At 34.4% G+C, this 23,832-nt stretch overlaps 1 long non-coding RNA gene across 1 annotated transcript in view; it reads right to left on the bottom strand.

The window, feature by feature from the left end:
* The window catches only part of LOC132681205 (uncharacterized), a 48,449-nt gene extending 30,634 nt beyond the window's left edge, over positions 1-17,815 (bottom strand). Inside the window, exon 1 of the long non-coding RNA XR_009610944.2 lies at positions 17,709-17,815. This is a non-coding gene — a long non-coding RNA (uncharacterized LOC132681205). The remainder of the gene's footprint in view (positions 1-17,708) is intronic.
* Positions 17,816-23,832: the final 6,017 nt, after the last annotated feature.

Genomic DNA, 23,832 nt, shown 5'->3' with positions numbered 1-23,832 from the left:
TAAAATAATGCGTGAACAAATGGGCAACACCAGAGAAGAAACAAACTATCAAAGGAATCAAATGAAAATTCTAGAACTGAAAAATAAAATATCTAAAATTTCATTAGAGGAGCTTAGCAGTAAAATGGATACTGAAGAATAAAAGATGAATGAATTTAAAGATACAGCCATTGAAATTATGCAATGTGAAGAGAGAGTGGAAAAAGAAAAAGGAATGAAAAAGAGAATAACTCTTCAGTGACCTGTAGGACAACATTAAGTACTCTAATGCATGTATCTGGAAGATACAGGAGAATAATTGTGGAGGAGAAAAAAAAAAGTATTTGAAGAAATAATAGTTGAAAATTTTATAGAATGAACTGTATGGAACTTATTCTATATTTTAAAATATAAATACCAACTTTATGTCTTAAATATAAAATATAAAGTAAATGTGAAGGCTTGACTATATTAAAATCAGACAGAGTAGATATTTATAATTTTTTTTAATGTATATTTATTTTTGAGAGAGAGACAGAGCATGAGTGGGGGAGGAGTAGAGAGAGGGAGACACAGAATCCAAAGTAGGCTGGATGTTAACAGCACAGAGCCTGATGTGGGGCTTGAACTAGTGAACCACAAGATCATGACCTGAGCCAAAGTCAGACGCTTAACTGATTGAGCCACCCAGGTGCCCCAAGATAGATATTTACAAAATAAACATTTATACAAATGTGATGGGCAAAATTGAAAAATATGGAAAAAATATACAACATACAAACAGTAAGAAAAAAAGAAAACGTATTTGCTTCTGTTAATATCAGGCAAAGTATACTTCAGAAAACATAATACATGAGATAAAAATTAGATTATCCAATGATAAAAGTACTTTTCACTAGAAGGACATCACAGTCCTAAATATGTATTAAATTAATTAAATCCTCAAAATAAAGAAGTCAGATAAAGTTGGAGTTCCAATAATTGCTCTAGGTGCTAAAAAAAATAGACAAAAATCACTAGAGTCAAAAAATTGCATAAGTAAACCAATTTAACCTTATTGACATTATAGCGCAATATACCAAAAAACAAAACAAAATCAGTACAACAAATATTCTTTGTAAGTGCACACAGAACATTAACTGTGACAGACCATTTGTTTGGCCATATAACAAATTTTCATAAATTTAACAGATGCAAATCTTAAAATAATAGTTCTTTAATGATTTCAATTAGAAATCAATTGCAAATACATCTTTAAAATCCCCAAATAACAGCAAATTAAATAATATATATCTCTACATAACTCATGCATTAAAGAAGAAATTTAAGAGAGAAATATAAAACACCTGAATTTAAAAAGTATAATGTAACAAGTTAAATTATGAATTGCAAATAATGTAGTAGTTGCAAAAAATATATTAGAAAATAAGAAAGATTTAAAATCAATGATGCAAACTCTACCTTAGACAATTTGAAAATAAAGGGTGGCATACATTAAACACAAACTAATTAAAGGAAGTAAATAATAAAGTGACGTGTGTAAATTAAGAAAATAGAAAATGAACAAACAGAAGAAAAAGAAAGTTCTTTATACAAGATTAAAGCAACTTAAGAACCTCTAATAGAAAAAATAAAATAAAAAGAGAAAAAAATTACCAATAATGGGAATGAAACAGAGAATGCCCCTTCAGGTCATTACAAACATAACAAGTGATTATAATGAACACATTTATTTAAAAACAGGGCATCTTGGATAAAATGGAAAATGTCCCCAAAATATTGCAACATTGACACAAGAAATGGAATATGTGAAATATTTATCTGTAAAACAATATTGAAAAAAGAAGGATAATGTTGGAAGAATTAGACTACCTGATTTCAGTTTACTCTAAGCTATGGAAACTAACAGACTGTTAAAAGCATAAGCATAAGCAAATAGACACAGGGAACAGAAAAGAAAGGCTAGAAATAGACTCATACGGTCAAGGGATTTTAACAAAGGTAATGAAAAAAAATCAATGTTGTAAAGAAGTTTTTTCAACACATGGTGCTAGAACAACTCTATGTGGAAAATAATAAACGGATGTTACTTTCTAATATATATAAAATAATTTCAGATTGATCCCAACATAAATATTAAAGTGAAAGAGCTTGGAGAAAGAAACAAAATATCTTCATAATTGGAGATGGCAATGTTCTTTAAAAGGGAAAACAGATAGCAAATCTACAAAAGAAAAATTCTAAATTGTATTTCAACAACTACAAGCACTTCTCTCATCTAAAGAAATTTTAAGAAAATTAACAAATAAGCTATATAGGGAAAATATTCACAACACATATATTTGACAAAAAGAAGCCATGTATGTAGTATATATATAGAACTCCTACAAGTCAATAGTACACATGAGAAAATACTCAAATAAAAGTAGTTAAATGAGTTTAAGAAACACTTTACTCAAGATAACATAGAAATTGATACAAGTCAATGCACATGTTAAAAATCATTCAATATTATCATTCATAAAGAAAATGCTATTTGAATTACAATAAGATATCATTACAGGTCTGCCAGAATGGACAATTAAAGAAGACCAGTATCACCAGATGTAGGCAAGTATGGATAATAACCAACGGGAGTACAAAATGGTACAAAAACTGTGACAACTACCCTGGCAGTCTCTAAAAATGTTACATATTTCCTACATTGTGACTCAGTAATTCTGCTCCTAGTTTATTAATCTGGGTTAATAAAAATGTATGTCTACAAATGAATTTGTATATGAAGGTTTATTAAAGCTAGTATTCATAATAGCCAAAGCTAGAAACAAACCAAATGTCCTTTGACAAGAGATGCATATTACATAAAAGAAAAATAAATATTATACAATACCAATAGAAGAGAATGAACTAACTACAAAATACACCCAACAATATGACAAACTTCAAAAGTAGTTTGGAAGAAGCCAGTCTCAAAAGAGTACGCATTTATGAGTTTATTATTATACTTACATGAATTTCTAGAACAACAGGCAAACTAATCACCTGTGTTTGAAATCAGAAGAGTAGTTTCCTCTGGGGAGTGACCAGGATTGACTGGGAAGAGCATGAGAAACTGGAAAGACAGAAACTTTGTATATTCATAGTGTGATAGCATCAGTATACACATACATGTATTTTCCAAAACTTGTGAAGCTGGACACATAACATCCGTGCATTTTAATCCTTGTATTTTAAAACTTCTTATGGGAGGATTTACTTAGCTCTCCAGTATACTTTGTAAGCACTTTTTTTTTGTTTTTCTCTTTTCCTATATAATTGGTGTCTACCTATTTTTTCTTTTGTGAACTCTTCATAGACAGATACTGTATTAGTACCTAACACATCAATAGCTGCTACACACTTGTTGAAAGAACCATTAAATTTTAATCAGGGAATTCAGAAAGCAATACCTCACACTGAGAGATGATTCCAATAGGGGAAATGTCAGGCAGCTAAAAAGAGATGGGGTCAGTGGGAAGGGAATAGTGGTTTGCTGGAACCAGCTGGTACTGGCCCAACTGAGGCTATTATGAATACCCCATCCCAAGTGCTCACTGAAAATTGCAAATGCTACCAATCAGGGCTGCTCCTCACCACCTATGGCCCTCTTTGGAGTGCCTTTACCAACACTGCACTGGAACTAAAACTCTCTTGCTTTATCTCATATCAAAACAGTTAGCCATCTCTCAGCTTCCAAGAAGCTTCTCAGCTTCTTTCTTCTTGTTATTTAGGAGAATAACAAGAATAGTTCATCTCTCTGGAAAATGGAAAGTCATATCATGTAGATGACTAATAGGTATATATTTCCAATGATAATTTTGACCATTTCTACTAAGAAATAGCATCATATAACTAAATAAAGGAAAATGAGAATACTAAGATTTTTAAAATAATTCACCAAGTAGGAAATAAGGAATGTGAGATAGATTCTTTAGGCTATTACAGTTACTGAAAAACAAAAACAAAAACAAACCAAAACAAAACACAGCAATCCTATGTTAACAACAAGAAAACAACAACAAAAAATGAAATAGCTTGAAGGGTAGAGCACTGATATAAGCATCATGGAGAAGAGCCTGGATCTAAACAAAACAAAAATAAAAACATATAACAACCCTCCCCCCAAAAAACTTTAATAAAACTTCATATGGAAGTTAATCAGGCTTATCTATCCTGGGGTAGGCACTACTTGAAAGGATTATTGTTTACTACAGAGAAAAGGGCATAGACAAAATGGTAAATCTTTGACAAGCTTTCAGAAAGTCGAACGAAGTAGGCTTTTAAAACTCAGAATCATATTTTCTTTAAATCTTGTTGGACTCATCTTTCTGTGGCCTGAAGCAAGTCAATAGTAATTTTTAAAAAAGGATACTGTAATGTTACTAAATAATATAAAAAATGCAATTCAAGTAGAAATATCACATTGGAAGTGATTCAGCATTTGGGGAAAAATTTATGGCACCATAAACAAGCATGATTTATTGCCCTTTAATAGAATATAAGACCCTCAAGACATGCCAGTTTTTATCCTTAAGAATTGACAAGACTATTCTTTAAAATCACTATTTAGGAACATTCCAATTTAGTGTAAATGTCCATTTTTTATAATTATATAAAAATACTAGAAATATATTTTGAACTTTAAAAGTCTAAGATAATTTTATAGGGGAAAAAATACAAATTAAGCCTATTCTGACATGTTGGCATATTTTCTAAACTATCCATTCTTTTCCCAAAGAATTTGGTTTAAAAAAAAGCAAAGATCCCCATAAATAGAAAATAAACACATATTTGGCAATATGATACAGCATTTTTGTGTTAGCCACTCCTTTAGCACAGAAGTTTGAGAAAATCAGTACTTATTCTGAGAAGTTTTTAAAACCAATGCATGTAGTGTATTGTTGACAAATTTCTTTTGGAATTGTATTAAGTATTTTTCACTGAAAATTAATGTCTCTTTAGAAGATAATTTAAACACGGTTATAAGGTAACTGTTTTCTTAACTGAAACATTCATTCAGAGCATAAAGTTATCTGTTCCACCTCATTATTATACAAGGAACTTATAGGGTTTTCCGATGTACAGAAAGGGTAATAACCATCCTTTATAATCACTGTGGTTTAAATCTGTGATTTCTATTTCTCAGACCAAGGAATGATTGAAATTACTAAAATTTACCCAAGAGATCTGAAAAAAAAAAAAAGTCTGGGAGAGGGACCCTAGAATATTTAGGAATATCAGATTTTACTGAGGACTAATTTCAGAATTTTTACAAGACAAAGTCTTCATTTTCTCTTTTATCAGAAAACTTAGGATATATTCCTTTTAATCAAGACTCATCTTTGACCAATTTAAATTATTTGGGGCAGCAGACACCAAGTGAAATTCATGTAACTTACTATCCAACTAGAACTCGATGCAAAGGTAGGGATATCAGTTTTCCCTGCCATCAAAAAATCAGGCCTCCATCAGTTTCTTCCTGTCCCCAAATACCTGGCCTATTTTAGGACGTAAAATATTTCACTTGGGATTATTATATCATCCCCAGAATGTTAAAGATAAATATTTCATTTATTAATGTATTTACATACCAGGGCGTATTGAGCGATGTTGATATAGTCAGCATCGTGTAGATACAAAGGAAATGTAAGACACATAACCTTCCTTCGAGGACCTTAAAGTCAGTACAATTAAATAATAATTCTAGTATTCAACATCCTGTCCTCTCAATTAATTAGCTGAGCCAAAACAGTCAGCTTATATACTCATATGAAAAACGTGGAAGGCATAATGCTTAAAATCAGAGTAGAACAAGGGTTATATGCATCTACAAGTAAGTATACACTTGTCTCTAACTTTTTTTAACGTTTATTTATTTTTGAGACAGAGAGAGAGAGCATGAACAGGGGAGGGGCAGAGAGAGAGGGAGACACAGAATCGGAAGCAGGCTCCAGGCTTGAGCCACCAGCCCAGAGCCTGACACGGGGCTCGAACTCACGGACCGCGAGATCATGACCTGAGCTGAAGTCGGATGCTTAACTGACTGAGCCACCCAGGCACCCCTACTCTTGCCTCTATCTTAAACAACTTATTCTAAAGTTCAGGTTTTGTAGGACAGAGATGACAAATATAAAGTAGATAACTGCTGGAGTTTCATTCTTTAAAATTCAGATAAAATTATCTTGGGCTCTCATTCTAATATTCACTAGAGTTACTAGGGTGTGAGATGAAGGAACTGATCACATAGTCACCTTCAATTCCAGGTATATGGGTATGTTTCATTTCCAGTTAAGTTTACATATTGTATATTCTTGTTACATCCTCTTCTTTCTGCTCCATGTTTATCACATTTGGACAGCAACCCATTTCTATTTATGTTACCTACTGAAATTACTTCAGATAAAACAAAAGAAACAATGTTGTGCACACTCTGCAATAAAAGGATAATTCATGGTAGCTCATCTTAAGGATGCAAAGAGACCAGACTCCCGTTATACTTCCCAATGAACTAAGTCACCGGGAGAGAAAAAAAGAGGTCATGAAAATAGGTACATGGATTATGACTGAGGTTAAGTGTACACAGATTTCTATATATTTATAAAGACCTGCCTGACATTTTCAACAGTTATATAATAAGTCATATTGGTTGAACATTCAGGCAGAAAGCAATGAGAAAACTATTGTTGGAAACTAGAAAGATGGTAATCCATGCTATATATTGTTCATTCACTGCAAAATATTTAATGTAATTTAATTAATTTGAACTGTGATATTTTGGAAGGCAGATAATGAGAGTGACTATAATTTGCTAAAATGGTATATAGTTACAATGGTTGGGGAAAAAAATTAGGCAGGCCATTATTTAAACAGCAATTCTTGAGCACATACTATGAACCATGACTTGCATTCTACTTCATATCAGAGATTATATATATTAAAAAAGGAAAAATCTATATACTGTGACTTAAAAAGTTTATAACCTAGTTGGGGATAATAATTATAATAAAGAAAACAGTAAGATAAAAGTTATAGGGTGGTCTGCACAGAGCATAATGGATGTAAATATACAGCCTTATCAGTCCCAAGGTAATACCGCAAGTGATTTTACAAGTCTCATTAGAACTACTCATTGATATTTCAGTTCTTTGTGGGGGGGGGGGGGGTTGGCGCACATGACAGGACTGCATTTCTCTAACCTCTTGAAGTTAAGTGTCGCCATGTCAATTATATAATGCATCAGCAATTTAGGCTTTAGTTCACTAATTTTCCCTGAGTTCACACCTTGTTAAAGAGAACAAAATGCTCTGGCATATTTCAAAATCGTTCTTTTACCCTTCCCCCTGCTGAAAGCAGGAGGGGACTTTTTTCAGATATCTACTATGGGAAGCTGGTTGAGTTCCCGGAGGCAAACCTTTAATATTATGAGACCTCTCCTATGACTGGGTATCCCTGGAGATTTTAAACCTCAGACTTGGCCACACGGAGTCTCCATCAATTCGTCAATCACAGTTCAGGTTTTCCTACCCTCGCACTATTTCTTGTGGTGGTTTCTGTTCTATGTATCTGCTCTAGTGAGCCAGGACTCCTTGAATTTGCTTCTCTGTCTCTCTAATCCCCAAGATTAGAGAAGGGCAGCAGTCTGCCCCTCCCTTTTTTATGTATCCAAAAAGAGCTGTTGATTTTTCAGTCTGTTCAGCATTGTTATTTTTTAATGTTTTATTTATTTTTTTGAGAGAGAGAGAGACAGAGTGTGAGTGGGTGAGGGGCAGACAGAGAGATGGAGAAAGAACCTGAAGCAGGCTCCAGGCCCTGAGGTCTGAGCTGTCAGCACAGAGCCCAACATGGGGCCTGAACTCATGAGCCATGAGATTATGACCTGAGACAAAGTGAGATGCTTAACCAACTGAACCACCCAGGCTCAGCTTTGTACTCTTTGTTTGGACAGAGTGATGACTTCCAAGTTCCTTACTTACATGCAAAACTGGAACAAGGAAGTATCATGTGTAGCCATGTGAAGTGTTTTGCCAATGAAATGTGAAAAAAATATAGATATAAAATTTCCTGGTTACACCTTTTTATAGTAAGTGTGTAATTTATCATGCTTCATTCTGCCCAAGTGACCATGAACATCCATATTCTGATAGGGCATCCAACACCTGGTTCCTTGAGTCTGTTTACTAGGACTGCCATAAATAATAACAGAGATTGGATTGGCTTAACAGAAATTAATTTCTCTCACACTTTTGAAGGCTGGAACTTTAAGATCAAGGTGTCCACAGGTTTGGGTTCTCCTGAGGCCTCTCTTCTTGCCTTGCAGATGGCCATGTTCTGGCTACCTCTTCAAATGGTCATCTGTGAACTCATATTGCTCATGTCCCTTCTTAAAAAAACACCAGTTCTTTTGGATTAAGACCCACGTATATGAACTCATTTAATCTTAATTTTCTCTTTGAAGACCCTATCCTCAAATACATTTATATTCTGAGTTATATGAGGGCTCAGAACTTCAACATATTAATTTTGGGAGGCATAATTCAGTCCATAACAGGCTCCAAAGTGGGCAGGGATACGCTACCAACCCACAGTATGATAAGAAGCATATTAGACAAATATAATTACATTGCATTAAACTACAATACATTTTAGCATTTATTTTTAAACCACAACAGAAACTAGCCCATGTTGTCATATAGAATGTAATGTACAGAATTTAAATGCTGCTATAACAAAAATTTAAAATATGAAATATTGGATTAGCAATTGTTTCACAGACAGTTAAAAAATGTTATTTGAAACCAAGGAAGATGTTGATACTGGTTATATAATAGAAACATATTTTGCAAAACTCATCTGCCATGATTTGTACAGCAGATAATTAGAGTGAATTTGTTTGTTCAGTATAGTCCCAGTCTGTATCTACTGCCCAGCATTACTAGTAATAGCCGACCCTTCCTCTCAAATGCCCTGTATATAATTACAGATGATTTACTTCATAACTGTTCATCTCTATTGGAAGAAGGTAAAAAATGGATATTGGTTGTTAGTTATAATACGAATTATAATAAACAGATTGATTTAGAAAGGAATCATCTACTTTATAGCAGAAAAGAAAGGAATTCAGCTGATTTCCAGAAATTCACAGCCTTGAAATATTAGAAAATTCAGTTATTTTAAACGGATTTAGGAAGAGAAAAATTTGAAAAAAATTGAACAATGAAAGCCCAATACAAGAGTGAAATTAAGAGTAAAACCATTCATTCATTCTTAAAAACTGAGTAATACTCTTGAGAGTAAAGGCCCAACTATGGGTGGGATATTAAGTAAAATCTTTTAAATGTTTATGTCAAACAAGAGGAAAAAAATACAACTAAATTTTATAATAATAAAGGTCTTATAGGCTCAAGTTAGCAATCTAATTTCAGAGAAGGAATGACACAAGGTCAGTAAAACAGAAATTACAGAAAATGCAAAAACAAAAAGTCACAGGGTCAAGAAAACACAAATTATCAAAAATTCAAAAACAAGACTCAAAAATATGAAAGTGTGTATGCTCATGGAAATGATTTAAGTTAAACAGATGGAAAACCTACCAAGTACATGAGAGATGCGTGCCACTAAAGAAATCACAAGTAGGGAATAAAAAGCAAAACCGCCTAAGACCTAAAATGACCCTTACCCTTAAACAATTTTTGGCATAATAAACCAAAAATGGTATATGCTCCAACACTCCCTTCATATGTGTTGAAGAAAGATTTAGAAAAGGAAGAATTCTACTGGGTATAGAGCCTAAAGCCAAATCTGAAACTCGCGAGGAAACTATAGGATGCCTTTACCTTTGAGCTTGATGCCATAACTGAATAAGACTTTATTAGTCTGATATTCTTTGGGAGAGGGTCAGAATATTTCTCACAAGGGAAAATATATATTGAATATATGATATATAGCCAGCCCAACATTAGGGGTCATTCTCATTATCTTCCAAACATGAGATAACATTGTATTCTGTGTATAGAATTTTGACACGACTATATTGGAAGTCAAAAAGCATTTTATACATCCATATACATTAAGATTTGTGTGCTAGTGAAATTATCTGTTAAAGATAATTTCCTTGAACTGTCATTGCTAGATCTGTGGGAGTGCACATTATCAAGGCATTAAGCATATACTGTCAAATTACTCTCCATAAAGAGCATATTAACATAATACCATACACAATGGATGACAGTTGCTGTAAACTGCATTATCTCGAACATTGCACTTTTTGTGTGATTGTGTATGTATACATATCAATAGGTAACACCATGACCTATTATTTTTCCTAAATATTCATTTTGTTTTTTTCTGAAGTAAATATTTTTTATATATTTTGGACCAATTGTATTTATTCTCCTCTGTGAATTGCTACTCCTTTGCTTTGTGTATTTTTTCTGTTGTAATAGTATGGTTAAGAACACAGACTTTTACTATGACAAGAGGCAAATGTTTCATTCCCACCTTTGTACTGTAACAGATTGTGTGGCCTTGGGTATTTTACTTAAAATTTCTGTAAACCTCAGATCATAGTCACTCAGAGACCCAAGATGACAGATGTTCAATCTCAATCTATAATTCAGAGTCACCAAAGAAGGGAAAGGGAAAATGGTGAATTGTATACTGGCTCTTAAAGCTTCCACCTGGAAGTATTATTCATCACTTTCATTCGCATTATATAGGTCAAACCTAGTCAGATGGCCACACTTTCTTTCAAAGGGGAACAGGGATATATAATCTTATCATGTGTCAGGATTTTTTCTGAACAGCCCCATAACAACCACAATCTGCCTTTGTAATGTTCATTCATGCTATCAGGTTCAAAATCCAAGGTTTCTGGGTGATGTGCTATAGATATTCTCTCTCTCACACACACTCTCTCTCCTCTCAATGAACTTTAGTTCAGCATATCAGGTTTTAATGATACACACATATTATCTTTACTTTAAACATTTTATATAACTAAAAGGTGCCACAAAATGAGTTGTATCTTTCCTCTGAAATACATTTAGTCTGTTCAGAGTTTTTGATAATTGGTGTGAAGTCCTTGGTCTAATCCTTCTGTAAGACTTATTTTCAAACAGATTTTATAGCTCAGATTTTATATTGTGGTTGACAAGCAATTACCTCTTCCATTTGGGCAATGGACTTTTCTTTCATATCTACATGAGGTCTTAATTATAAGGGAATCTGATTACAGGGTATATGGGAACTCCTGTGCTATCTTTGCAATTTTCTGAAAATTGAAATGTATTTAAAATAAAAATGTTATTTGAAAAAGTATACATATTTGGACTATATAGAAATTACATTCTAGAATTCAGAAGTAGGGAATGAAACCTTGTTTTTCTGTTAGTGAATTAAACTTGTTTATAAGATCTTATTTCTGTTGATGTGAGGGCAAAATATTAGCCTTTTAAAATAAGTTAGAGTATTCTTAATTATAATTTAATTTCTTTCAGGTAACTTGAATCAGTTCAAGCATCTACCCCTCTCCTCATTTTTTTATTCTGTCTTCAGATAGCTCTGGACACCTGGAAACTTACTTGCCATAATGACAGTGAGGTTTGAACTCTGATTAATGTAAGGATGTCTAGGATCTCATGGACTTTCACCAAGACACCCAGTTCTGGGTTTGTTAAATTTTCTTGTTCCCTTTGTCACTGGGATATGTGTGACCTAAACTCCTTTCTAAATTTTTAGCTATATACCTTGTATTCAAGTCAGTTTTATCTGATATGCAGTCAAATTTCTTACATTTTTATATGTGTATCCTTTCCTTTTTTTAGTGTTTATTTATTTTGAGAAAGAATGCACATTTGAGTGGAGGAAAGGGAATAGAGACAGGAGAGAGTGAATCCCAAGCAGGCTCCCCGCTATCAGTGCAGAGCCCAAAGGGGGGGTCTGATCTCATGAAACTTGAGATCATGACCTGAGCTGAAATCAAGAGGATGCTTAACTGAGTCACCCAAGCACACCTGTATCCTTTTATTTTCAACTCAGGCTTAAAATGCCTCTCCACATCCTCTCCAGCACTTGCTTTTTTGTCTTTTTGATAACAGCCATTTTAATAGGCATGATGTGCTATCTCATTGTGGTTTGATTTGCATTTTTCTGATAATTAGTGATGTTGGACGTCTCTTAATGTGCCTGTTGCCATCTGTATGTCATTTTCTTTGTAAAAATGTCTATGCAGACTCTTTGCCCACTTTTTTCATTGGATTTATTTTTTTTGCATTTGAGTTGCTTCTTTATATACTTCAGATATTAACCCCTTGTTGGATATATGATTTATAAATACTTTCTCCCATTCAGGAGGTTGCCTTTTCATTTTGTTTTTAATTTCCTATGCTGTGCAGAAGCTTTTTAGTTTGATGTAATCTCACTTGTCTATTTTTGTTTTTGGAAACACAACCAAATATTCAACATCAAGATCCATGTCAAGCTTACTGCCTACGTTCTCTTCTAGAAGTTTTATGATTTCAGGTCTTAAATTCAAGTCTTTAATTCCTTTTGTGTTAATTTTTGTGTACGGTGTAAGACAGTGTGATTCATTTTTTTTTCATGTGTCTCTCCAATTTTCCCAGCACCATTTATTGAAGAGACTGTACCTTCCTCATTGTATATTCTTGGCTCCTCTGTCATAAATTAATTGACCATACATGTCTGAGTCGATTTCTAAGTCTCTATTCTGTTCCATTGATCTATGTGTCTGTTTTTATGCCAGTACCATGTTTATTTGATTACTAAATGTTTAAATTATAACTTTGTAGTACAATTTAAAATCAGAGAGCATGATAACTCCAACTTTGTTCTGTCTCATGATTGCCCTGGCTATTCAGGGGATTTTGTGGTTCCATATAAATTAAAATATTATTTGTTCTACTTCTGTGAAAAATGCCACTGGGATCTTGATAAGGATTGCACTGAAACTATTAAATAGAATGGCTATTATCCAAAAGACAAAAATTTGCTGGATAGGATGTGAAGAAAAAGGAACCCCTGTGCACTATGGGTGGGAATATAAATTGGTGTGGCCATTATGGAAAACAGTATGGAGTTTCTTCAAAAATATTAAAAATACAAAAATAGAATTACCATGTAATCCAGCTACTCCATTTCTGAATGTTTATCAAAAGAAAGCAAAAATATTATTTTGAACAGATATATGCACCCTTATGTTCACTGTGGAATTATTTATAACAGCCAAAATATGAAAACAATGTAGGTGTCTACTGATGGATGAATGGATAAAGAAAATACACACACACACACACACACACACACACACAGACACACAGGAACACTATTCATCCATACAAAAGGAAAACCTTGTCATTCCTCAGAGCATGGATGGACCTGGGTATTAAGCTAAGTCAGACATAGAAAGACAATATAGTTTCATTCATATTTGGGTCTACAAAAACAAAAGCAAAAGAACAAACAAAACAAAACCAACCTCAGAGATACAGAAAACAGACTAGTGGTTATCCAAAGGCAAGAGAGTTGGAGGGTGGTGAAAAGTGTTAAGCGGGTCAAGAGCTACAAACTTCCAGTTATAAATAAGTCATGCGATGAAATGGGTAACAGCAGCGAATTATATGGTAATGGATGGTAACTAGACTTATTGTGGTGATCACTTTGTAGTGTACACACAGATAAAATTTATATGTTGTATAACTGAAACTCATACAATGTTGTATACCAATTATACCTTAGCAATATTTAAAAAATGTGCTTGTCTTATAAATATTATATAATCAAATTTGCTTTTTTATACAGTTTGGCAACCACTGCCTCATAATCAAATAGCTTAATCCATTATATGTAATGCAGTTATTCAGCCAGATGGGTTTCTTTTACCAATTCTATGGCAGTATGTGCTGAAGAATAATTCTCTCAACTAGAATAATCCTCTCAGTTTAAAAACATTTAAAAATGTTTTTGCCTTATTTTCAAAGGAGAGTTTTGTGAGATATCAAATCCTAGCCAGACTTTTGGGTTTCTTCATTGCCTCAATAGTTTCTTTAATTAAGAATTTTTACCATTCTTTATTGTTTCTCTCACATAATATCTTTCTTTTACTTGGTCCCTTAACATTCTTAACATTTACTGTTAGTTTTCAATAGTTCGCCTACAAAATTTCTAAATATTACTTCCTTAGTATTTAGCCTGATTGAGGCTGAATCCATGAAACCTTCCTGAGTCCATGAGTTAATATTTTAGCCAAAATTGACAAATGTTCAACCAGCAGTACATTAAACGTCTTTTTATATTCTCTCTTTTCTTTCTCTATGAGCTTGAATGACACAATTAGAATGCTTGATACTGTCCTACATTTCATTGAGGTTATGATCTTTTATTCATATTCTGTTTTTTCTTTATATTTTAGTTTACATCATTTCTGTTCTCTTTTTAAAGTTCACTTTTCCTTGTGCATTGCACCTTTGGTTGTAAGTGCCATGTAATAAATGCTTTATTTCAGAAACTGCATTATTTCTAGAATTTCTTTTTGTTAGAGCTTTTTTACATTTTCCCTGATATTTGCCATATCTTTAACTGTAGCATACAATTATCCCATAAAATCTTCAGCAAATTCATCAATTTTTGTACAGACATTGTACTAATTCCAACATCTGGGTTATCTATGGTTCTACATCTATGAATAGTTCTATCTCTTTATTATTAATTACATTTTCCATTTCATTTCCATTTCTATTGCTTTCTTTATTGTATACTGGCCATTGTTGCTCAAAGAATGTTGAAAATTTTCCAGCCAGGCAGTCATCTAATAAATGGATCGCTTTAGTTCACTAAATGCTTGTTTTTATTCTTTGTTAGGGAAAATGTTTTGATATTATCCTTAGAACTGGTGTTCAGATCTCATTTCTGAAATATGGTTAATATTTCTAAGGCCTATCAGACATTTTAATAGAAAGTCCAATGTATCCAACGTAAGAGAACTTCAATACTAAACTTGTATCTAATATAGTATTCAGTAGCTGAAATTTTCCATTTATTTACTTATTTGTTTGTTTGTTTTGCCTTACAAGTGTTTTCTCTTAGGTTTCTTGGAGTCACAAACCTCACAGGAACACATCAGTAGTCAACCAAGTATAGATGAGAGTTTGTATTCAGATGGGGGCTTCCCTTTTAGGAACACTGGATCCCTAAACTCTGACCCCATAAGGCTGGAATTTACTACTTGAGTTATGTTCCCATCGTGTTTCACTGTCTTGGGTCTGCCATCAATGGAAAAAAAGTCAATCAAATATAGATCTCATGACATTTTCCCCTTCTTTCAAAGGCTGTATCTTAAGTTTCTTCCTGCTTTTCGTCAACCTGTACTGCCTTCAGGTAGCATTTTTTCAAAAAAGAGTAAAAGTTTATCATTCTCATAAAAATATTTAGGATAAGTTACTCTACCAATACCAGAAGTAATTTTTTTTAAAAAATATAGTATAAATGTTAATATCAAAAGAGTAAGACAAAATAATAAATTACCATGTATCCATTATCAAGTTTTAGTAAATAGCAATCTTTTGGACAATCATGTTCACCTATTCCCCTACCCACCATACACATATTTTTATTTTTATCTTTTTCTAGACCTTATTTAACAGAAAATCTCAGAAATAATGTCATTTAACCTGAAAATATTTAACATATATTTATGAATAACAGATGCTTTTTCTTTAAGGTAGACATATGATAAAAATATATTTGTTTCATTAATGTTTATTTTTGAGAGAGAGAGAGAGAGAGAGAGTGAGTGGGGGAGGGAGAGAGAGAGAGGGAGACACAGAATCCAAAACAGGCTCTAGGTTCTGAGCTGTCAGCACAGAGCGCAACATGGGGCTAGAACTCACAAACTGTGAGATCATGACCTGAGCCAAAGTCAGATTCTTAACTGAATGAGCCACCCAGTCACCCCACCGTATAATAATAATAATAATAATAATAATAATAATATCTAAAAGTTATTTTAATATCATAAAACATTCAGTTCACATTGAAATTTGCTGAAATGTCTCAATAATTTTTGTAGCTTCTTTATATGAATCAGAATCTAACAAGATCAAATTTGCATTAATTCGATTGATATGTCATTCAAGTCATTTTTAATCTATCCATTATTAACCTTTTCCCTTTTATATATATAATACTTAAGGTGGTTATTGAATAAACCGTGTAAATTGTGCTGTGGCTTTTAGTTTTCAAAATAACTATCAACTATCAGAGACAACCTGAACATCAAAATGCTCTTCATTTGTAAAAGCCAGGCTTCCAAAACACAACAATAATTTGTAATTTTTATCCTTGGCTTTTTAAATCAGAACTAGATCTGGAAAACATAAAATACGAAGTTTTTATGCTGAACAATAATGTAGAAGAGAGTAACTGTTGACTGACATTAAGATTTTGGTTGATAAACTGGAACACAGGAAAGAGAAAACCCTAATATAAGTATTATATATTTTAAGAGAATGAAGAATTTATCTGAATATTATACCTAGGATTTTAACCAGAAAAGCCATAAACTTATTTGGTATTTCATAAAAATATGGTGCATAGGTCATGAGTTTGAAGAAAATGTTTGAATTAACGAACAGAAGAAAAGCTCTATAGAGATTGTCATTGTATTAGAGATTTTCCAAAAACTTCCCTGACTCTCCCAGTACCCATTTACTCAAAATGACTAAAAGCATGATGTTGGATACAAAAAGCAAGAGATTAAGATAAGAAATAAGCAAGGTATTCAGACGTCATGAAGAGGGGCCATGACAGGTGTTCGCTGATATCTGTCACAAAAGCCGATAAACTCAACTCAAAATATTATTTGAACACGATATGCTGCAGGGATGCTCAGGAGGACAGAGGATGATACTGGATAAGATTCTATTTCCCCAAAGGCAGTGACTAACACTGCCATTCTGGCACTTTAAAGTATATGAATATAATAGGAAATGGGTGCAATCCTAAAAACAATGACTGGTAATCCTAAAACAAAGAAAAATTAACTGGCTTTCCCAGAACTCCTAAATCATTGGAAACAGTATCTCAAAAGCCAAGTGAATTTCAGTTATGGAGAAATAAAATGAGTTACCTCACAGTACATGTAACTTTGTAATTGACAAAATAATAAAGCCCCCAAAATACGATTAATATTATCAGAAAAATAAGTCTTGATTTGATATGTCTAAAACTAACCATATTTAATGCCTGGAAAGTTTAATGTTAAAATAATTAGTTGGCATTGGGGCACCTGGGTGGCTCAGTCGGTTGAGTGTCTGACTTCAGCTCAGGTCATAATATCATGGCTTGTGAGTTCGAGCCCCATGTCAGGCTCTGTGCTGTGACAGCTCAGAGCCTGGAGCCTGCTTCTGATTCTGTCTCCTCTCTCTGCCCCTGGCCCACTTGTGCTCTGTCTCTCTCTGTCCCTCAAAAATAAATAAATGTAAAAAAATAAAATAAAATAAAAAAGCAGTTGGCATCTAAGCTTTCTAAATTCATATATGCATTTTCCACATGAGACTGAGATGAAAAATCTTTAATGCAAATAAATGAAATATCTAATATAATTCTGGTTGAGAAATCGAAAGTTTGGAAGCAACTATACTATTTTCCAGAAAAAAGGAAACAATTTCTGCACTTACGCATAAACCTCTAGGGTTCAAATAAGAAGACATCTTCAGGAAATGTAAAATATATAAACAAATTTTCCATTTTTCTTCTACACTCTTCCAATCAACCTGCTAACAAATAAATGAAATAGAGGCTGAAAATAAGTTATAAACACACCGACCTCTTTTAAATACATCCATATAATAGTTATTATTAATGACTATACATGATTAGCATGGCCACAGGTGACAAATCTCATGCTCTATAACAATTCATTGCAAGCTTTGCATTTGTTTCTTCTGAATTATGCCAATATTCATTACAATGTCATTTGTTGAAATTCTGGAGTGTTGTTTCTCTCTCTCTCTCTCGTCCAGTTGATCACCTCTAGATGTGTGTAGTCAAGGGAATAAAAATTCTAAGAGAGACACTTAAAATGTGGCTTCTAGGTCAATGCTCCGACTAAAACTGTCTTCCTTGACTATAATCTAAGAACCAGATACAGAATATATTTCCAGCTTCAGGCTCCATAGCTTTATCGTAGGGGATTCTGAGTCTGGTTTTTATCATCAATGAAGATCGCTTCTGAGAAAATGGGGAAAACTTTCACATTAGTTTTATGTTTCTTCCTTAAAAAGCTTAACTTCTTCAAGTAAGTTTAGTGAGTCCTGCAGAAGAGAAAAGCATTCTTTATGCTAACGATGTCTCTCTCGATTCTGATAAATGTAGACATATTTAAATTTAAGATTGATACGTAATTCTGTGTTGGACTGGATATCCACTGTTAGATAAACAGTTCTGCTGACTATGTGTAATTTAACTCCAGTACAAAATCTGTGGAATACCAAAATAATGCAATTTTTTAAATTATAATTGGAATGTGTAAAATTATGTTCTCAATTCTCAGAACAATGATTGTCATATGAACAGATTTATGCAGTGCCATTTTCTGTTTCATTACAGTCTTTGTCATAAGAAGGATGTGGTAGAATTTTAATGTCTCATACATTCAGACAATTACAGGATTCTACTATACAGCTTTGACCTTTTCAATGTTCTGTGATTTGATTGGCTGCTCTATGCATTTTCTCCTTGCTTGCTGTTCCACTAACCTGTAGGGAAGATATAGAATGGGCAGCCAATTAAAGTGCAGAATATTGAAAAGGTCAAAACAGTACAATATGTTATCCGTACTCAGAATACATCAGAAACTAACCATATGTTGTAGTTGTTCTACAAGGAGAAGGAGAAGTGGGGTTGTAAGGGGAGAAAAAAGAGCAAAAAACAATTACTCTACATTTCAGTCGACAAATTACAAAAGCCTTATTTTTTTCTGAATATCTGTTATTTTCAAAATTAGAAAGTGGAAGTCCATTTCAAAAGTGAATAGAAAGTATAGTTTTTAACAGTTAATCAATTTCTTTGGAAAATGTTGAAGTATTTGTGCCTATACACCTGAAAAGACACAAAGAAAACATCCCTTCCTAGCACTCTTGATCTTTATTTTTTTAATACTATGTAACTTTTAATTTATTCCGGTATTTCATTGGTTTAAACTATCATGGTTATATAATCCTTATTAAATAAAGAATAAGTAACATTATAGGACCGGCCACATATTTTAAAAATTTAGTCACCTTCCTTTTTCAGACCTTTTCCACCGACAGAATATTAAATTCTAACCTTTAAAAGGATATGTAATTACCTATTATTGTGATGAAACTCTGACTGTTGGTTTGTTATATCATGACAGCATTGCATTCCATGTCCATTTTTGTTACGCAGCTCATGATTTCAATTATATTCATTCAGTGTCCCCAAGAAATAAACTGATTTCAAGTTGCTAATTATGACCTGGACTTATATATCTCACAACAAAAACAACAACTAGTACCAGCCAAAGAATCTACTTCCCCCTCCAGATTTTATTGTGCCTGTTTACCATCTTTATTCCAATTTTGTCTATTTTTAGTCAATTTGTTTAGACTGTTTAAGCAAACACTACTCACTAGAATTTCATATTACATAGAGATGCAATTATTTCGCAGTACTTTAGAGGTTAACCTAATAACACCTGGTGTTGAACAAGTGTGACCACAATTTGACAGGAATGGCTTTATGCAGATATAAACTGAATATCTGTTGCAGCCAGATAAGTATTCAGAGAGAAACATTAATCTCATAAACTTTTAGTTTCTTTTATCCTTTTTTGTGGTTATCTTTTAAATTGTTTAGAACTTAAATGTTTACAATATATAGATACATCCTTCTCTCTATTTAATGAGTCTTTTCCTTAGTCCTACTTTCTATGCTTTTCTTATTTTTACTTATCTATCACACAATGAAGGGTATAACCATTCCAATACCACATTTTCACCATGTCTGAAAACTGCATTTAAGGACAAATAGTTCATTGCCAACTCTCAGAGACAATAAAAGTCAGGTACTATATTCACAGCAATGTGGGAGAATCAAATTATTTTATTTTTTATTTTTTAAAATTTTTAATGTTTATTTATTTTTGAGAGGGAGTGACAGAGCGTGAGCGAGGGAGGGGCAGAGAAAGAAGGAGACACAGAATCCAAAGCAGGTTCCAGGCTCTCAGAACCCAACATGGGGTTCGAACTCACAAACTGCAAGATCATGACCTGAGTGGAAGTCAGACGCTTAATGGAATGAGCCACCCAGGTGCCCCACAAATTGTTAACTTTTAAACAGCAGCGTTTGGATTAAATTTCTCTGCATACATTTAGATTTCTAAGGAGTATGGCTAAGGATTCAGAGGGAGGATAGAATACTAAGCAATAAATACATGTATGTTCTTCTGCCACCTACATTGGCAAGATATTATCAGATGTGAAATACTGTGTTTCAAGAGAGAACATTGGAAAATGGAGTTAAGAGGGAAAACATCAGTGGAAGAACATTATGAATTGAATACTGGAGCAATGATAGATGTAATGAAAGAGGAAAAAAATGGGTTATGTACAGAAACTAAAACATGCAAAGGTGAGATACAGCAAGGCCAATAATTAAAGCAACAGTAAGGGTAGTAGGGAATAATTGTGGGAATAGCAAAGACTAAGCAATTCAAGAGTGCTAGATTCATGTGCCAGAAGAGAAAGCCTGGCACCCATTATATAATTAAGAAGGATCAGAGCACGATATAATTACCAGTGTGAGGTTAGTTTGGTCATATATGTATGAAGTAAACAGTATTTTACCTAGTCTGACAAAGGTAAGATTGAAGAGGCATTCACAAAGTGGATATTGAGGCTTGAAAGAATACACAATTTGAATTAGATTAAAACTGGAATCATAAAAATGGATGACTAAGAAAATATGGCAGTAATGACATAAACTGGAATGGAAGCGTAAAGGTAAAAGGACTTCATTCAAAACTGTTTGATGTGTTAACAATTCTTGGCACTCTAGTATTGAGAACTGTTTGGCAAAACCTGCTTCATCATTCATTCATTCATTCATTCAGAAATTAAGTGGTTGAAGCCCTTCTAGGTGCTAAACAATGCTACACAGTTCACTGGCCAATGGAGAGATCAGGGAAAACATTAGGGAAAGGGCATTATGAACTCTATGTCTAGTTTCCTGAGAGTTCTCTAGTTCTCCAGTTCTCATGGAGTTTACCTTCTAGTGGGGGAAAATGACATCAAACAGTCACTGGGGGAAATACATATATAATGCCAACAAAAGGCAGTATTAAGAAGAAAAATGAGAGCAAGGGGTAGACTGGGGGTGGGTGGGGAGGAACATTATTTTAGATTAAGTGATCAAAAAAAAAGTTCTCCAAAGCACTGCTATTCTAACAGACATAAGAAATATATAGCATATCAGTAACATGAAGATCAGGAGTAAGACTACAGGCAAAGAGAAAAGCAAACAGAATGGCCTTGAACCAGAATGAGTTTGGTGTGATAAAGTAACAGCCAGAGTTTATAAGATGAGCATTAAGAAGGATGAATATTGGATACTATGGAAAAATAAAATGAAATTATTTTTTTTTTAAATTTTTTAACTTTTTTTATTTATTTTTGAGACAGAGAGAGACAGAGCATGAACAGGGGAGGGGCAGAGAGAGAGGGAGACACAAAATCGGAAGCAGGCTCCAGGCTCTGAGCCATCAGCCCAGAGCCCGACGCGGGGCTCGAACTGACAGACCGCGAGATCGTGACCTGAGCTGAAGTCAGATGCCCAACCGACTGAGCCACCCAGGCACCCCAGAAATTATTTGATTTGTGATAAAATAATTTATACTAAATTGTACATACCAAAATGCAAGTGTTAAATCATTCCTAACATATTTTTGTGGCATTATAAATTCTATAAACATTGCCTTATCAACATTTTCCCTAGGGGGAATACATTTTTTGGTTCTTCCTAAAGTATTTAGGTGCTTAATATTCTTTTTAGTTTGTTGAAACTAGAAATAAATGTTTGTCAGTGATCTGGGAAAGCCTAATTATGGAGCTTCTACAGTCCTGATGGAACAGGAAAGCTACTGTTATTTCCGCTGAAATTTTAGAGAGCTTGTTACCACTTAACAGCATTCACCACAAAGGTGGTATGGTGTGGTAGTAAAAAATTATTTGGGATTCAGAATTAAAGAACTTGGTTTCAAATGTTGGAAATCTTATTAGTTGCATGACCTTAGTTACAATACTAAATAATTTGAAGCCTCAGTTTTTGAAACTGACTTGAGGAACTATTGTCAAATTTGTCCCTTACAGACTGGTACAGAGAGGGAGGGGCTGGCATGGTAGAGAAGTAGGGGGATCCATACTTCCCATTCTCTCAAACAAATAAGTGCAGAAGCCAAAGGACTTTGAACACCAGAGCCTGGGAGGAAAAGAGAATGAATCTACTAGGAAGAAAAGGGGACAGCTGGAAAAAAAATAGGTGGACAATTGAACTAGGGGAGATTAAAAAAAAGGCCTTGTGGGCACTGAAGGGAGGCATCCCCTTCTGCAGAGAGACAAAGGTAAGAGAAAGAGCATCTAGGGAAGTGCAGGACCATTTATGGACAGGAGAAAGACCTTGGACTGAGAATGAGAGGGATCCGATCTCTAACTGTGGGGCATTCTTTGGCCTGAGGCCAGTTCCCTGTTTGCACATGTGGGGAGGAGGGGAGCCAAGGGCCTTGGAGGAGGGGAGCCAGGGGCCTGGGTGTGGTGGTAGGTCAAGGGCTCAGTTTGCAGTTGGAGAAAGTGGTTTCCTCCCTGGAGGGCTGCCTGATAGTATAAAACCTGCCTGTTTCTGCCACCACTGGGCTCAATGGCTGGGTCTAGGTCCCAGTCTGCAAAAGGAGAAAGTGGCCCCCTCCCTGGAGTGCTGTGGGAAAAGACAAGGCCTGCCTGTGACTGCCACCCCAGGGGCTAGGGGGAGGGCGGTGGCTCTCAGTCCCCAGTAGGAGAAGGTCATCCTCCCTGAAGTGCTGAGGTACAAAGCCAGCTGAGATGACATATTGGCTGCTTTGAGAGGAGCTTCCCCAGTGTCAGAGTTCAAGGAGCAGACTTTGAATCCTAGTCAAGGGCAGGGTCAGGGGAGTTGGAGCAGTGAGGAGGACTGCCCCATCTGCACCAAAGGCACACTGAGGACAACTCAAACAGAGTCCACAGCCTCTGGGTCCATGGAGAAGAGACTGGGGGATCGCCATTTCCTCCCCTGCCCCGACACCAACCACCACCACCAAGGCAGGGCCTCAGGGATCAGTCCTAGAGCCCATAGTGCAGGTGGGTCCAGACTACACCAAACCACACCCCTTTGCAATGGGTAACTGAATATCCACCAGAGCAGCACAGACCCTGCAGAATAGAAAGGGAAGGAAAACTTCCAGACTCATTCTATGAAGCTAGCATTACTTTGATTCCCAAACCAGACAGAGACCCAGCAAAAAAAGAGAGAACTACAGTCCAATATCCCTGATGAATATGGATGCAAAAAGTCTCAACAAGATACTAGTGAATCTAATTCAACAGCATATAAAAAGCATTATTCACTATGATCAAGTGGGATTCATTCCTGGGCTGCAGGGCTGGTTCAATATTCACAAATCAATCAATCTGATACATCACATTAATAAAAGAAAAGATAAGAACCATATGATCCTGTCAATCGTGCAGAAAAAGCATTTGACAAAAT

This window comes from Panthera onca, chromosome A1 (assembly GCF_046562875.1).
Source record: "Panthera onca isolate mPanOnc1 chromosome A1, mPanOnc1 haplotype 2, whole genome shotgun sequence".
NCBI classification, from domain to species: Eukaryota; Metazoa; Chordata; class Mammalia; order Carnivora; family Felidae; genus Panthera; species Panthera onca.
The sequence above is the reverse complement of the archived record's forward strand: the minus strand, read 5'-3'. Positions and strand labels throughout refer to the sequence as shown.